Source organism: Anser anser (genome assembly GCF_964211835.1).
Source record: "Anser anser genome assembly, chromosome: 5".
Taxonomy (NCBI): domain Eukaryota; kingdom Metazoa; phylum Chordata; class Aves; order Anseriformes; family Anatidae; genus Anser; species Anser anser.
In genome coordinates this window covers 43,691,733-43,709,205 of record NC_139725.1, presented here as the reverse complement: position 1 = coordinate 43,709,205, position 17,473 = coordinate 43,691,733, and positions in this window count along the sequence as shown.

Below are 17,473 nucleotides of genomic sequence, written 5' to 3'. Positions count from 1 at the left end.
AGAATTAATAGAGGGCAGGGAAGCACCCAGCTTAAAAAGGGGCAAAAGCTGCCTTTGACATTGTAAGCAAGTCAGAGAGCTTGAGTATCTGAAAGAATACCAGAATAAATTATCAAATAATCAATTCATGAGCACCTAGAGGGTATCAAGGTAATCTAGGACAGCCTGAGTTCATTTGTTAAGAACAAATAATGTCAAAGCAATTTAAATCCTTTTATGACAATGTAACTGCCTAACAGTGAATGGCAAAATAATAGGTGTTTATGTCTGGATTTCTGTAGGATTTCAACAATGTCTCATCTGACCTTCGTCTAGGCATATGGCAGGAAAGCAATGTAAATTAAATCATTATGAAATAGGAGCATAATTTGTGGAAAATACATTTTTAAGGAGGAGTTCTCAGTAAGCAGTTTGCTGTCGGATGGGTGGCTAGCATTTCAAAAGGAGCCTCCATGCAGGTCTGTGCTGGTCCTATTCAAAGACGAGAATTTGGAAGGTTCTGATTAACAGAGAAATGGCCAAAAACTGAGTCAGTAAAGGCAAGCAGCATCCTTTTCTTTCTTTCTTTTTTTTTTCAGCATAGATCAGACAGAGCTCTATATTTGTTAAGATATACTGCTTTAGAACAAGAGCAATTTCTTAGAGTCCTTCCAGCCCTACAATCTTTACCTTCTATTTACTTAACTATTTGACCGAGATGAGATTTTTCTGCTTGATGTTCTTATTAAGCAGCAGTTCTGTAAGGCTGTTTTCTTTTCAATAGCCCTACATAACATTTCTTACTATCTTAGTGCAGGTATACATGAACAGGTTAAGCTGGGGCAGTTGATTTGTCTCTCAAGACGATGTAGCCCCTCTCCTCCACTGACCAGAGGTGACTTTCTCCTACTTTCATGTGGATGGGGTCAGGACGGAGCCCTGCTTGGGCTTCCAAATTCCTGAGCTGCCCACTTTTGTGCAGCTACTGTGCTGAGATTTGTGCATCAAGCTTTGCCTTTCCAACACTGTGGAAAGAAAGATGTTCAAGAAAATGTTTAATACATTATATGTAGGAACTGATATGCAAATATAATATTTCTGGAGGAGGAAATATATTGTTGTCTGTGGCACCAGATTTTTAATCTGACCTTTGTGCATATCAGGAGACACAAAGATAAGACAGGAGTCTGCGCAGCTGAAGGGAAGATGGGTCAAGAAAGTTTTCAGGGGAAAAGGGATTAAGCACTCTTGAAGCAGCAGCTATCAGGTTTTCTGCTGCAGCCAGTCTTAGGGATGAAAGATTGATTCTTGCCTTGGTGTGTGTTCCAGTTCTTGTTGGCAAAACGTGTAGCCACAAACTTATCATTTTGAGTGGCATGTGTCACACTGACAGCGGAGACTAAACTGAAGTGTGTGTGCTGGAGCTTGCGACATCGACAGCAATAACAACTTAAAAAAAAGCAACCCATATCAAATCCCAGAATCAGAATAATGCAACGATGAATTTATTTCAAAGGGCTGCTCGGTGCCTGACTTGGGGTCATTTCAAATCAGCAGTCACAGCTGTCACAGTCAGCTTCTATAAAATATAAAAGGAGCAGAAGAAATCCCTGCATACACACACACGCACACACTTCATGTCATGTGCTCATTGGGTATGCAGAGAGAAAAGAGAGATACACAAGTATATGCAAATATTTTCCCCTGGACACAAGGAAAGAAATGCTAACACCCTTAAAAGCAAGTAGACACACAAACATGCAGAGTTACTTTCAAGTGCTCGATGCATTCCTATATAGCGATTTTATTGTTTTCCCTCCTAAATAGCTTCTCTGTGACTCCATGGGGCAGCTGTCACTGTGTTATCATCCCAACAAGTAAGGGAAGGGCACAAGTCGTGGCTGTGAGAAAGCCCCAAGCCTTTGCACTTCTGGCACCCTGCTCCCTGGCCAAACGGGGCAGTGAGGGGCATGCGGGGCCTGCTTCTGGCACGGGTGCTTGAGGTAGATGGGAGCTGTGCCTCTTGCTACCAAAGTAGCTGTTGATGTATTAAAGTAGAACGCCATATCTCAGATGACTATGGTCAATATCTGTGATCTAAAGGATCCTAAAGCACGTCTGCACCTCTGGACAAAGATGTAAGGTGCCTTTGGTGTGGGGCATGGCTATGAAAGGGTAATGCTCAGCCCTAAGATATGGGTCATTATTTGCTTACCCCAGAAACTCTCGTTGAAAGACGCAGAAACATTCTTAATTTTTTTTCTCTCTGCTGAACACGGAGTTGGTCTGAGTGACTTTCCTGATGCACATAACTGCCAGCTCCGACCAGCCAGCGCAGGGAAGGGAATGGGCTGGGTGTTGCTCTGCTGTGTACGCCCATCACGTCCATGGCAGCTGGGTTGGGGTTGTGGTTCAAGATAGGTAGCGCTTCATCAGGCTTGGCAGAGGCTGTGTGGTGAAGCCCAAGAAGGGAAGGGGAAATCAGTCTGTTTTCTGACTGTTTTACTCCTAGTCTGTTTACTCCTAGTTTAGTGAGTTGGCAGCATGAGGACACATGTTCCCCAAGTCCTGTAGCACTAACTACTGTCCCACTACTGGCCAGCTGAAGAAAATGAAGATTTCAGAGGACATTTTGTGCTGTGTGTATCACAAACCATTGATCCTCACCAGGTGTTCCCGGGTCAGTCATGCAACAGATAATCCAGGGTTGAGGGAAAGCTTATTTTTAAGTTCTCTCGAGTTAAAGGACGGCAGAAAATCTGCTGCAGCCTAGACAAGAAAATTGATCTCACTGTTGTTAAAAGTCTTTTTGTGTTTTTATCTAAACCTGCCTAGTGCCTGATTCAAAACTCCAAATATTGTTATGCCTTTTTCTTACAAATGATATAGTCAAGTACCATCAAAACTTTCCTATATGCCCCCTTAGAGACTGCAATCAAGTTACCCCAAATAAATACATTAACCATCCCAATCTGTCCTAGAGGAATGTGTTTTACAGCTCTCACGTCATTCCTGTGTTATGCTTCAGAAATCTTTCCAGCTGATCAACATCCTTCCTGAAATGTGTGTATTTGGTTACCTCTCGTAATCTCTAAATATTTTTCCAGGTCCCTGCATTCCTGGAGACTGTCCCATTCTGGAAGTTCTTGTGCTAGATAGATGACTTTGCACATGACTGTAGCCAGACACCTACTCAGAGAAGCCCACCTTACCAAGCTCTCCAGATGGAGCTACCATGTCCCATTGTTATTTACTTCTCTGCCGATTCTTCTGTCACACACATTGATTCTCTGTTTTTCTTTTAGTTAATTGATAGAGATATTGAGTAGTATTATGCCCAAAACAGATTTCTTAGGTGCTCAGTCGGATAACTTACATAAGATGTTGATTCTGTATTAACCATTACTTTTTTAATGTTATATCAGTTGAGTGGGAATTTGTTTGGTGAGGGCAACATTGATTTGTGTAGTGCTATTTTTTATCTTATGCCAGAAAGGACAAAGTCAGCTACCTTACAGAGACCAAAGTATGTAATATCAGTACCAGTTACTTTATCAACCATATCTGTAAGCTCATCAAGAACAATGTTAAGGTTCTTAGATGAGACATTCCACAATGTCGTGTTGTTTGGTATCAATCGTGCCACCATCTTTTCATATTTCACTGACTGATTCCCAGTTTGCCCAGAACTAACGTGAGGCTAAGCAGCCACATAGCACGCCATCTAGCCTTGTAAACATTCGCCCACACAGGGTTATTTTCTCCTGTGTGCTGGACTTTTGTGGTATTTTGAAGTTTATTAAACAGAAATCAAAATTAAAAATTCAGAGTGGCATACACCTCACCTGGCATCAGCTTTCCTAACCCTAGGACCTTATGTAAATTTGTCACCTAGGCATCTTCTGTAGTGTGTGCTGAGGGCAGTTTGCCTGTTTCTAAGCTACTTTCTGAGATAGGTGGGGTGAAATGCCTTGGGATGAAATGTCCTTCGGGGTGCCATTCTGTTTCTTTGACTCTGAAGTGCTTTAGGTGAGCAGTTTATTTCATCTTTTGATGTTAGTCAGCTGAGGTGCTTGCCAGCCTCAGAAAGTTCCTCATTCCTTTTTTTAATAGTCTTGTTCCCAGAGATGCACAATCATTTGAACTCATATGACCATGTGGGCTCTAAATACTTCTTTATCTAGGCATCCAGCTTTGATTTTTATCCCATAAACTGACTCAGATACAGAGATCTACACACTACTGCTGAGGTAGTTTGGTGTCCAGGCATGACAGTTAATCACTTAGGGACAGAGCCTGCAGCCTTTGACTAAGAGAGGGAAATCATATGGCCCTTCATTTGGGACCATTCAGATGGAGACTGGCTGCAGACTTGTGGTCTGTATTCATTACACACCATGCAGTGCCTGTGTTATGACCAAAAATGACGTATCCTTTCATCTGGATTTGAAGTTCCCTGTGTTAAACAAATCCAGTAGCAATGGATTTAATACATATAAGGGATTTTACTGGTTTCCCAAACTATATAAGAGTATAGGCAGTGTCCTACTGGGTCAGACCAATGGTCTAGCTAACTTAATTATTCTGCTTCTAGCAGTGCCAAGTGGAGATTGTATTTAGGGAGAGCACATGAGCATTTGATTAAAAAAAAAAAAAAAGCAGTATCATGCAAATCAGCATTTCTCTTATTAAATAAATCTGGTTCCTTTTGGGCCACTGTGTGGAGGGAGCTACCAAGACGGTAGCACTCCTCACTGCTGTTGGGATATCTCCTTGCGGTCATGTTGGAAGGCACAGTATAGTCTCTTTTTTGTGCAGGTCTTCAAGCCATTGATCCTGGAGTCGTGAGACTTTCAGGATTCATTAAATGAACACACTTATATCCTCATGACAGCAGATAAAAGCTGGGGAAAAAACCTGACCCCCAAACAATTTCAGAAACCCAACTGAGAAAACCAACAGCAATGTTAGTGTTTAAAAATGTCTCATTATTTCAATCCTTAACTTTTGGAGCATGAATGCTCAGCTAAGGCAACATTATGGTCAGTCCCTCTGTGTTTCCACTTTCTGGCTGTAAAATGGGGAGTGTAAAATTTGCATACTTCATAGAGTATCGTCATCATAAGTACTTTAAAGATTAAGAGGTGTTCAGATACTGAGGAATAGACTTTCTCCAATGACCTGATACAGAGATATATAAGATAAAGAGATTTCCAAGAAGTGGCTGGAGCCTCTTCTTAAAGACGAAAGAAATCACTGTCTGAGGGAGGAGGTTGTTAGAGCACTGGGAAAGTGAGCAAAATATAAATTTGCCATACAAGATAAGAATATTGAGAGATCAGAAGGATTAAAAGGAAGCTTTAAGCAGGACTTCTGCACAGATGTGGTTAGAAGGGAATCACATGAGAGCAGGAGAACTCTGCCCAGTGCCAGAAGACCCAACGTTGTTGGGTTGTGTCGTTTTTGATTTCAAGTTCCAGTGCCACTGCTGGCTGTGTGGCTTGGGGTAAGTCTCACTGTGTTTGAGGCATCACCCTCTCCACTGGTGATACAGCCTCAGACCAGTTCTGGGGCCATCGGAGGCTGTAGAGTTCTCCCTGGCCACCAACAGAACAAACAGAAAAGCACCCAGCTGTGCCAGAGGAGCTTCAGACTGGACATCGGGAAACATTTATTTACCATGAGGGTGTTCAAACACTGGGACAGGCTGCCTAGAGGTGGTTGATGCTCCACACCCGTCAGTGTTCATTTGGAGAATGCCCTCAGTAATCTGCTTTAACTTCTGGTCAGCCCTGATGTGGTCAGGCAGCTGGAGTGGATGATCTTTGGAGGTCCCTTCCAACTGAATTATTTTAATTTCAAATGTCTGATTTCTAGTTTATTCAGTCTTCAGTCGCTCCTTGGAGAGCAAGTAGTGCCAGGTATGGTGTGACTTTTGGAACATGGGAACGATGGGGGCTACTCTGAGAGCAAATAACGTGTTTCACCCCAGTCAGCGGGGAGGAATTGTGTGTAGCCTCTGCTGGCCTGGGCAGCGTTAGAGCAGGAAACTTGCTGGGAGCTGTGGCAAGGGCATTGCAGGGTGCCTGCACTGTCCAGACATTAACTAGCCCTTTTTCCAGGTGGAGAACTCTCTTTGAATAACTTAAATGTGTCTTTGGCTGGTATGCTTCAAAAGACAGCCCGCGGATATGTAGCACTTGTATGAACCACCTCAGTAAAGATATTTAGGCAACCCTGGCTGTTGCCAGATAATTCAGTAGCTGCCCTGGTGATACACAGCAATTGGTCTGGATTCCTTTGCCTGTGACACTCTTGCTTCTTTGTTCCTTCCATTCCCATTGTTGCCATCTCATGTTTAATATTTAAGCTCCGCATTCCCTGGGCAGGGCCCATTCTTTTCATCTGTGTTTGCACACTGGCTAAGATGGTGGGGTACTGGTCCATGACCAGGACTACTGGGTACTTTGCTAATGATTATAATGGCAGTAATTAATAATGCTTTGTTCTTTGATCTCTGGGCTTGCCGAGGCAGTCGCTGCTGCAATTGTTCTTTGCCCTAGGGCTAAGTATGTAGCCAGGTTGTTTTTTTGGCTATCTGGTGGTTTGATCTCTGTGCCCCCACCTGTATGCTGACCCTGCCTTCAGACTGGCAGACTGGAGACTCCTAAGATGATTCTGAGGGCAGTTGGCAAGGCTGCCTTTGGATCCGCTCCTTCCATAGGAACTAGCTTGTATTCCCTTGAGTGCTCCACTCTTCTCAGTACTCCACAACAGGGCATCCAAATTTCTCTGCTATGCTGCTGCCCTGTCATGACACAGCAGTGTTTTTTACAGTGATAAATAAATGGATTTTTCATGGGTCACTTTAGCTGTGAAGGCCTTATATCCATACACAGCTTCTGTTGGTTGATTGGAGATTTAAAGAAGAAAAATCAGAAGCAAGAGATCTTTTAAAATATGAATGACTAACCTGAGCATCTCAGGAGAGCCAAGTAAGAAATCTGAGAGGATAAAACAATGGATTCGTGAACTGAGTCATAAATCATACATGTCAGTGTATTGGGTTTGGATGCACAACCAGGAAAAGTTGTATATCAGTCCTGGAAACGTTGACAGAAATGGCATGAGCTCCTTGTGCAGACATGAGGGACCGAGAGATATTCCCCAGAACCTGAGCACATCGCTTCTCCGTTTATGCCTTGTTTCCCTAACAGCAGAAGTCATGAAAATAGTAACTGCAATGAGAATGAGTGAGAATGAGATTATTTGCCTTTTTCCCCCTTGTTTCCTTTTCAAAGTCATTCTAAGGCTGGTCCCTCAGCTGTTGAAAAGCCTCTTACCTAACAAACCCGGTAGGTAGCTGACCTGCGTCCTGCTGACACCAGCCATGCTGCTGGGGGCTCAGAGGAGTCACTGGGACAAGCCAGCTAAAGACACTGTGGTTATCTGAGGTCCTAAAGAGAGGCTCGACATAGCTGGCCTCTTCTCCCCGGCAAGACCCCTAACACTTTCTCTAGAAGCAGAATGATACCATCATCCTGGGAGATTTCTGCAGCTGTGATACTGTTTAGATTCCCTTACACCACAGTGATGCTGGGAGGCAGACTGTGAGGAGGTAAGAGTCTGAAAAAATGGGAACTGACCCCCCCGGCCCTTATTCCAGGCTCAGTCAGAATCATTTCCAAGCCACCCAGAACAGCCTATGTACTGCATGGGTCTAATATCTAAAGGGAAAACTAAAACAGTCGCTCTGCGAGGGTTGGACTAAAGCAGCAAAGTTGGAAACTTCATCCCCTCACTGAGGCCACAGGAGGCCAGGGGATGGCCTGGGCAGACAGGATTAGAAACACAAGGGTGTTGGAGAATACAGCAGGAGAGCTAACCCAGCTTTTGGTGACCTGCCTAAACAAACAGCTTCAACAGAGAGCTCAGAAATGTGATATTTGTGCTTGTGTGAGAACCAGCTCAGTGGTATGGTTATTATCATCTGCGGAGTTGGACAGAGCACGGTGGAAAGTCGGGACTGATCTCTTCTAGCGGGAGCATGTGACCTACCTAAAAATGATTGATTATTCCTGAGGATTTGCTGAGTTTTCCAGGTTACTCAACATCACTTCAGCTGCAGCAGTGGAGAGGACAAAAGCGCTATTGCAGCAAACCCATCTGTTTGCCTTGGAGTTCCAGAACAGGTCAGATCTGCCACTAAGCTTCCATTTTCTTGTGAGGTCTTTTGAAACATTTGCAAGTACTTTGTCGCATCCAGGTCCCAATTTTGCTTGGGGAAAATGTTTCATGCAATGAAGACAATCAAAGGTTTCCTCTCTGAATTCTCATAGTCCCATCCCCTCCTCTTGGCAAAGCAATCAGTACCTCTAGCGACGGGTTCAGCCTTTTGCTTTGCAGATGAACTGTGGGAAGAGAGCTGAGGCCCAAACATCTCACCCTGCCAGATCCTTCCTGGCTGGACTCCCTTCAGTCTACAAAAGAAGGAAGATCAACATAAAACATCTGAAAAGCAGAACTTGGAACAGTCAATTTCATCTGAATACTAAACTCCAGAGAGTTTCTTTTCCAAGCAAGATGGGGCAGTGCAGGGATGAGCCAGAAATCTTAAGTTCCATTTTATTAGTGTATTAGCAAGAATCATCCATTAGCTCATTCTCATCTTGCTGCTTCACTTAATGGATTTCAGACACACTCTGATGTCTACCCTGAGACTAACTCTGACCCCTTCTGATCCCATGCCTGTCCTCCAGATCCGCTCCTTGCAACTAGGATAAGAGAGAGGTCTTCCTGCTGGCCTGGAAGAACTGAGGTATCCGAGTGCATTCAAATGCTAGCGGGGAAATGTCTTAAAAGGTCAGAATAGTCCCCGATGCAGGGTTACACCATCGTATGTGGAGCTGTTCGTTCTTGTGCTATATTGATGTTCCATTCTCATTTTCTTTTGTTTAATGAAGGGTTCGCAGTCCTTCCCTTTTCATAAAGGGACTGCGGTATTTGTTATGAACCCTCGGACTCCCTGCTCAGGGGGCAGTTAATGAGCACGTAGTAAACAAGCAAGAGCCTGTGTAAGCAAGAAACGAAGATAATTCTTTATTCACCTCAACCACAGAGCCCTGAGTCTCAGAAATCTTGGCAACCCCCAAACTCCGAGTTCCTCCCTCCACCGGGATGAGACATTAGCTAGTGTATCAAGCAATTACATAGGGTATTTTTTTCTGCAGAGCTGTGACATCATGCCTGGCAGCTCCCCAAGGCACCAGATCCAATTACCTGAGTCACCAGCAAAGGGAAATTGCCAAGGGGCTGTCACTGAATTCAGCTCTGGTGAATGCAAGAGCAGAAAAAGCCAAGTGAAATGGCTGACAGCAGACAAGGGGGAGGGAGAGGGGAGGGAAGGAGCAGCAGCAGCGGTTCCTCGTCAGAGGGATGGAAGGAGAAATCGGTACGGAAAGGAAAAAAGAAATCCAGGGAGAAGCTGCAAAGAAAGAACCATAGGGGAAACTCTGTGAGGGGAATTTCCAAGTATTCCCCATGTCCCACATAAGAGATGATCAGGGCCACTAGACTGATATAGGTCAAATGCTTTTTGAGGGTTTTTTGGCATGTAATTTAAAAATTAATCACTGTAGATGGAGCTGATGCCCTTTTCTTTTGCGATCCCATCTGGAACCTCGTTTTCTAATTTGCTGCGTTTTCCAGCTTTCTGCTAAAGCTGTTTTCAAGGACTGAGAAACTGACCTCGGTGCTCGCCATTCCCTGCCCTACGTTGTTTCCCTTTGCAGCTGCAATATCTTCCTTGCCTGGAGGAGTTTGCAAGGAGTACAAGGCTCCTCTGAAGCAGGCACGTGGAGCCTTGTTTTCATAACCGGGCCTCTGGAGGCTCCTGTTAATTACTTCACCAGAATTCTTATATATAGCAGCAAAATGAAATTCCCCCAGCACAGGGCTGAAATATGGGCCTCCGTTGCCTGAGGAGCCAGCACCGAAGTGGTGGTTTTAACTCACAGACAAGCGTACCAGCCGATCCTGATACCAAAACTCAGGCGTACATAGATGCCGTACACAGGATGCATTTGCAAAACCAGAGATACTCACAGGGAGGATTTCACTTGTGTGTGGCATGAGCAGTTACAGACACAGAAGGAGGTTTTATGTGCTGCGCACAGAAAACAGAAGGAGAGAGAAACACGAGCACATGCAGATACACCAGGTAAGAGGAGTAAGTGGAGCCCATGAAGCACAGAAATACACATTGCGCACGAATGCATGTACAAGTACTGTGCACACACAAAAGCTATTAAGATGTAGATGCAGCCTCATTAATCTGAGCTGTTTTACAAACCTTATTCCCTAGCTTTCATAGGGGATTTAGGTGATAAATGAGGCCATTTTGAAATCTGGCAAAATGCCGCCTTCCTCAGAGCATACTACAGAATAAAATTCTTCTATAATGTGTAAAGCGCAAGGGGGAGGGGGCGCCACCGGGAGGGAACACGTCTGGGCATGTGTCGCATGTAAACTACCAGCTTTAGCTCCGCCGCCCTGCGTTTGTGCAAGTGTTCTGCGTGCCTGTGCTGTGGGGGGTACGGATGCACCGCTGAGGCCATCTGAACTGCTTTGTACGTCAGGCAGGAAGGAAAGGGACCTTTGAATGAGGATCTCTTACCTGCCCCCAGCCCCAGGTTGGAAAACTTGAAATGGATGACCTTCAGGGTCTACTACAAAGGTTATGGGTTAAGCAGGAATAAGGGCCTTAATTTATCACGGGTGGGTTGGGGAGTTGTCTAGCAATAAAGATACCCTGTCAGCATCATGACCTTTGCTTTGTTTTTGTGAACTTCTGCTGCCGGTACCCTAGAGGGTTAGCAGAAATGTGAGGTATGAGCAGACACATGGGTACGTGTATTATATTGCTATCGTGTTCATTAACTGTAGAGCCATGTGCTCAAAACATTTACATACAGCTTTTCCTTCCCCTTCCTGCAGTAATTGTCAGGAAGGTGCCACTGACAAAAGGATCTTCCATAAGCAAGTGGTGCTTGATTTCCCAGAGACTTCTCCCAAAACTGGACAGTAGCCCTGTTACCTGTACACCTCTGTAACACCCCATTTGGGTAGGAAACTGCACGTATGTGAGCTGCCTGTGTGCTGGCTGGGCACCAGTGCAGGCGGGCTGGTCAGCTGCCTGCAACCAGCCTGTAACACTGCGGATGTCTGCCCTCCTGCCCCTCCGTGCAGGCACTAATTTGGGTTGCACCAGTTTATCCGGCCATTCCTTTTCATGAAATGTATTACCTGAGATTTTGCCTGAGATTTCATGAATGCTGCAAATTGGACTGCAACTCATCACAGGGTTAAAAAGGTGTCAAGGGAGAGGTGTCTAGGTAGCAGAATCGCCTCAGCTTTCGTTCCTTGGAAGAGCAGTCTGGAAAAGAATATTAATATCTCTCACCAAGCAGAATTTACCTGGCCTAAGACTGCAGTGAGGCAAGAATCAGACCTGAATCAATGCAGTGTTAGACTCTGGTATCTCCCTGCGGAGTAAAAAACCGACAGCTTTATCCCACTGGAAAGCTATCGCCAAGGAATTACGGCGAGGGAGAGGGTTGATTTATTTCTTTAAGATTACTTGCCCCCACCCCAGTTTCTGGTAATCACTTCCATGTCTGAAGTAAGTGACCTGTGTAACACCACAGTGTGCCTTTCCCCAGTTTTCTCCAGCCATGCTATCCGAGCTGGATTTGTGGAGTGCATTTGCAGAACACGGGGGCACACCCAAGCTCGCTTTCCCTGGGTGAATTCAGGTTAACCGGGGCTGCTAGAGAAACGCGATCCATAGGTAGCTGCCCGAACAACCACCCAGTTCCCAGGAATTCACGCTGCCCCTGCAGAAACCCGTCTGGCAGAAACCCGTGAGCGAGGTTACCGGCAGGGCTCCTGCATTTCTGCCACGCAGGAACGTGCTCGCCTGCAGCTGCAGTCCCAGGGACAGGAGGCCGTGCAAGCAGCCCGGCTGCAGCAGCACAGAGCTCACCTCACAAGGATTTGCTGTGCCTGTTTTGTCACATTTCGGGGTGGTTTTGTTGCACATTAGGTGGTGTTCAGCACACGTCTCCCCATTTGAATTCCGCGTCCCCAGCATAATGGCAGCTGGATCGCGAATAGGTCCTTGAGGTGTCGCTACTGCAACAATAATGCCAATAATGATAATAACAGCAAAGGGGAGATCACAAGTGCAGCTCAAAGTACGTGCTTCTAGCCTCCACATGGATCAATACTCTGACCTTCAAAGTCAAGGCATATTTATCTACTGAAGATCTTTTAAATACTGATTTGGAATTTTAATGTATTTTCATACCGCCCCTCTGCAGCTTGAGCAATTAGGTTTGTGGCACCAGGGTATCCGCCTGGTTTGGCAAGTAGAGGGATTCAAAACAGCCTCTGTAAGAGGCTTTGGGAAGCTTCTCACTATTTCTAAAATGGCTGCTCTGTAGCATACATATCACGGAAGGGACAAACAGTGCTAGGTGGCTAGAGAGGTGTCTGCAGCGGCCTGCGTGATTAACAGGGGTGTGAGTGGCTGTGCAGCCAGCAGAAGGAAAGGCTCAGCCCGCACAGGACCCTGCTGGTCCCAGAGCGCTGTGCCATCCCCAGACCGAGCCTGCTGAAGCCCCAGCGCCTGGCTGTGCATCCTCAGGAGGCCATCCCTCTTCATCCCTGCCCACCCCAGGTGCCGGCCCTGTTGGTGGAGCTCCCCCAAGCAGAGCAGAGCCTGGGGCGCAGAGCGCTGCAAATGTGACGGCGTGGCACGAGCTGTCTCCTTGGGGTGCCTGCTCTGCACGCTGGGCTCAATCCTCTGTGTGCTCCTTCATCTCAAGCAGCTTTGGAGGCTCGTATCTTACATTTTGGAGGTCGGCACTGTGGTCCCGAGGGGAACACAAAATGGCTGTCGTGGGTATTTGCATATATCCCTATTTATACACAGCGTGTTAGGCACCGATACAGTGCAGCGCAACCTGTACGTGCATAGACGGAGCCAGCTCTATGGTGCAGCGCACACAGCACGGCTGTGTGTGCAGGGACAGGGAGGGAGCAGGGCACGGGAAAAATTTCCTTCCTGCCACACAAAGCCTGTCCCCCTTCCTCCTCCCCCCCTGTCCTCCCCGCTTCCCTCATATTTTGGTTTCTCCACATCTGTGCAGAATTTCAGGCACTTGGGGCTCCCAGGAGATAGCGTCATTTTTTGTGTTAAAGATGCTTATTGAATTTGACAAACGATGATTTATGACAGGGCAACCCGCACGGGGCGCAGTGAGGAATCTCAGCTCCTCGTCACGGCCCGGGAATCTGTTTCGTTCCCGTCTCAGCTCCTCGCCCGCCTCTCGTTGGAGCTCTGAGCAGATCAGACGCGACAGATGCTGGGGATGCATTGCTTCGCTGAGAGGGAGAGGCAGAAACAAAGAGAGCAGGGCGAGGGGCTGATCTCCCGGTGTCTCTCCCTGTAACCCACGACCACACCTCCAACACCTAGCGGGACACTCACAATAATAAATTAGCTGTAACTGGCTCGGAAGCCTGGCTCTGAATCCAGCTTCACTGAATTTTCTGCACAGTCATGACAGTCTGAATTCAGGTTTCAGGCCTCGTTTGCTGACCTCTGGGCCAGCTGAGGGCTGGATTTTCTGGATGCGATTTATCTAGCTCTGCAGCAGCCCCTCCTTGCTACTGTCTCTGGCTAGTCCACTTCCATGGTGCAAAGACACCTGAGAGTTTTTGCACACATCCTGCTGGATCCAGCAGGGCCCATTAAGCCCAGCTTAGCACCGACGTGGCCAGACCTGGTGGGGCTCCTTTGGAGCCAAGCAGGTGTCTTCCCCCTGTGCTGTGAGTGCTGTGAGGCTCTCTTAGCCCCAGCACTATCGAGGTGCACGAAAGGCAGCTCACGTCTGGCACGGCGCCCAAGCTAATAAACCTCCCCAAACCCAGAGTGCTGGGACGCGCGATGTGGAGACACTCGAGTGGTCCTGTTGGGAAGCAGCCCGGGTCCAGCAGGGCTGATGCTGCACCAGAGCTAATAATCCTTGCTGGACTTGGGCTGGGCTCGTGCAGAACGGCTGGGCGTCCCTGCATCGCGTTCCCCATGCATCCCGCGGGCCCCACGTTAACGGGGCTTTCCGCTCCCCGAGGTCTATCCCAGCCCCCTTCTCTTGGGTCACGGAGACTTGACAGCAGCGTCTCTGGGAGAGAGGACGCATGCACCAATCCTCCCAGTGATAGCAGCAGGCAAGGCGGGAGGGTGGGAAGGTCTGGAGGGAGACACTCCTCTGCTGGCAGGGACCCCAGCGCAGCGAGGGGGAGGCTGGGCAGCACATGGCTGCTCCAGATGGAAGCCATTAGCCGGGAATGTCTGTGATGTGGTCTGGAGCAGTGTAAACAAGAGCCATGAATTATCCAGCACCTTGTAAGCAGGGCTGGAAAGGATCCCCTGCCATCCTCGCCTTCCCTCCCTCTTTTCCTATCTCCCTCCTTCCTTTCACCTCCTTTCCCTTGATTCCCCTCATTACTGTAGATGTTTCTTTATTTCCATGTGTGGCTGAGCAAGGCTGTGCTTTCCTCGGTCCTCCTGCTTTTAACCCGTGATGCAATTCGGGAAGGCTGGAGCTGGAGAGGGGCCAAGGCTTCCTGTACCACCTCTGAGCTAAATCAGCCCCAGGGCGAGTGAGCACGCTCACCGCCTTGCCGCGTGCATCCACCTCCCCAGACACCCTGCCAGCAGCGATTCCCTCCCGATAGCCCTGCCAGCAGCTCTGACTGTTCTCCTCGCTTCCCTTATGGTCCAGAAGGTTGACTCCAGGTGAAGGGAGACATCAGCAGCCAGCTGAAAGTCTGAAACAACTCAGTGCTCAGGCACAGGGTCTAAAACATGGCTTACAACGGTGCTAAAGAAGTACCTTGTCTTCTTCAGCCTCCAAAATTCTGTCTCGCAGGCTGTCTGAATGCAAAGACCTGCAGAAAGGGCAGAGGAGACAGTGGTTGGGCAGAAATCTCCTTTTCCTGGTAGGTACTGGTGGACTGGCTAAACTGGCCGTTCTGGGTGCTAATCCCTATTAACTGCTTCTTCTCCAGACAGCAAAATCAAACCATTGATTTATGTTGATACATCCCAGCGATCAAGCTCTAGGAACTATAAATACTAGTATCTCTTCACTTGCTATTGAGAAGTAGCTATTTCTGGCAAGGAAGGAGGAAGTTATTTAACAGAGCATAGCAACGCTGTGCAACATTTGAAGTAGCGGGATGCTGCATCCAGCCATGTATGATATGGAAAATTTAGGAAGCAAAATGAAATTGCTCAAATTGGAGTATAAATTAACACCACGGTTCTCCAGCAGGGCCACGCGTTCTTTCAGGACCAGGCAGGGAATTTCCATTTTTAAAACAAGACGAGTCTTCTAGCTAAGCCACGTGCCCAACACAGCCCTGGCTTGTGGGATCATGTCCCACCACCTGCTGAACTCTCAGTGCTCCATCCTGTAACATCTCCTTACCTTGCCGTCCTCTGAGCAGGTACCACCCATCAGACAGCTCTGAGTCTGAGCTCTGATGGGAACACTGTCTGGAGTTAGACAGCTTCAGAGCAAATGTCACCAGTAACAGCAAATTATGAGTTTGTTTCATTTTAACCAGCCAAATGCAGCGTATCTCCGTGGCGGGGGAGACCTCTCATGTTTCTGAACAAAGGCTCTATAACTGCCCTGTCTCTGTTGTTGGGGTGGACGTTGTCTCTTCAGGACGTTGAATGGGGCATGGTGGTCTGTCCCCCTGCAGCGACACACGTCCCAGGAAGTGATGCAGCTTGGTGGCAAAATGGCTTTTGACGGAATCTAATATGGATGGCAGTACCTCTGAAAGCAGATGTCACGAGGAATAAGCCCCGGCCAGCTGGACTGGTGCATGAGTTAGACAGCAGCCTAATGTCTGTTCCTCACCACCTCCAGGAGGGTGTCTCTGCTAATAGGGCTTCTTCCTGTCAACAGCCGTTCTCAGTTTCTTGAGCAGTAATGAAGCAAAACTGCTTTGGGGAAAAAAATGTAGAGGAGAGTGGGCAACCGTCCAGACCTTTCCCAGGGCTCTGGAGAAGGTTGCGCATCTACGTCTGCTCCATGGGATAACCCAGCATATGGCTCTTCTGGAAACCCCACAATCTAACCTTTATTAGTGGGGTTACTGTGTGCACTTTGTGAATCCCTGTCCTGCCGCTCGCTGCAGAGCCAAAGAGTCAGAAGTAACATTACAATTCTGGTGATTTCTGTGGTTTTGATTAGGATGTACCATTTTATACCAGGATTGAAACTGGATCTGATAATTAAGTCTGAGCTGTGAAATGGTCTGGATGATCCCTGATCACTAATGTTATTTACCTGGGAAAGTAGTGACGGTCAGATATGGTGAATACAAAGCACAGTTAAAACAGGTAGGAGTTTCATGCTTTAGGGTCACTCCCCTGGTTCAAGAAAATTCCTGCAGTGTGCCCTGCCAGGTGGGTTACCTGGGATTCTCCTGGCCTCTGAGGCTTCATCAGGTGGGCACCGTTAAGGCTGGACTTCACGGACAGATATTTCCCCTTCATCTGGTAACCCTGTGCTCATGTTTTCCGAAATTTTAAGGACAGAGTAGATCATCTTCTCTAGCTTTTACATAATGCAAGCCCTGATTTTTATTCAGCTGGGACACACCCTATTCATTTTCACTTTCAAAGATAATAAGGATAAAGTATGTCTTTGCACAGTCCTAGTATTCAGAGCTGGAGAAGCCCTAATTGGTCTCATTTCATGTGTCTCCTGGGGACCGGCAGCGGATTGTTTCCTTTACAAAGTAAGCTAGAAGTTCTAAATGATTCAAAAGATGGCATTTCCGCTGCTTTCCTGGAAAAAACTTCTCCTTCTGCATAAAGGTCTTGCTTAGTTTCTCCACTATTCCTAGTATTAGCTCTGTAACCACAGTCATTAACTCCTCTGAAAATGTTTTCACCTCAGCAGCAGCTACCAGCTTCCTTCACGCAGACTCTCGGCGTTTGGTGCAGCTTTTGCGCGCCTCCAAATTCACCGCAGTCTGCCTTTACCGTACCTTTCCAGGAACCAAATCTTGAACCCAGACCCTTGGGTCCACCACTGCCTTGTTCCTTGGCCGTCCTGGCACGTCCTGGCCCCGCTGAGCCCCGTGGTTCAGGGCCTGCACGGCAGCAAGGAGCCGGCACAGGCCCAGGCCTCGGCACTGCGACAGCCAGAGGCTGCTGCCGCCCGCTGGGCCCATCGGAGCTGGAGATACGGTCTCCATAGCGACACAGGGTTTTTGTTTTTCTGGTGAACAGTCGCAGAGAATAGGCAGAGCACATCTGGAGCTGCGGTATCCGACTGCCCCCCCAGCCTGCTGGAGCCAGCAAGAGGCACTGCCTTGGCTTCAGCAGGCTGAGGGCCAGGAGACA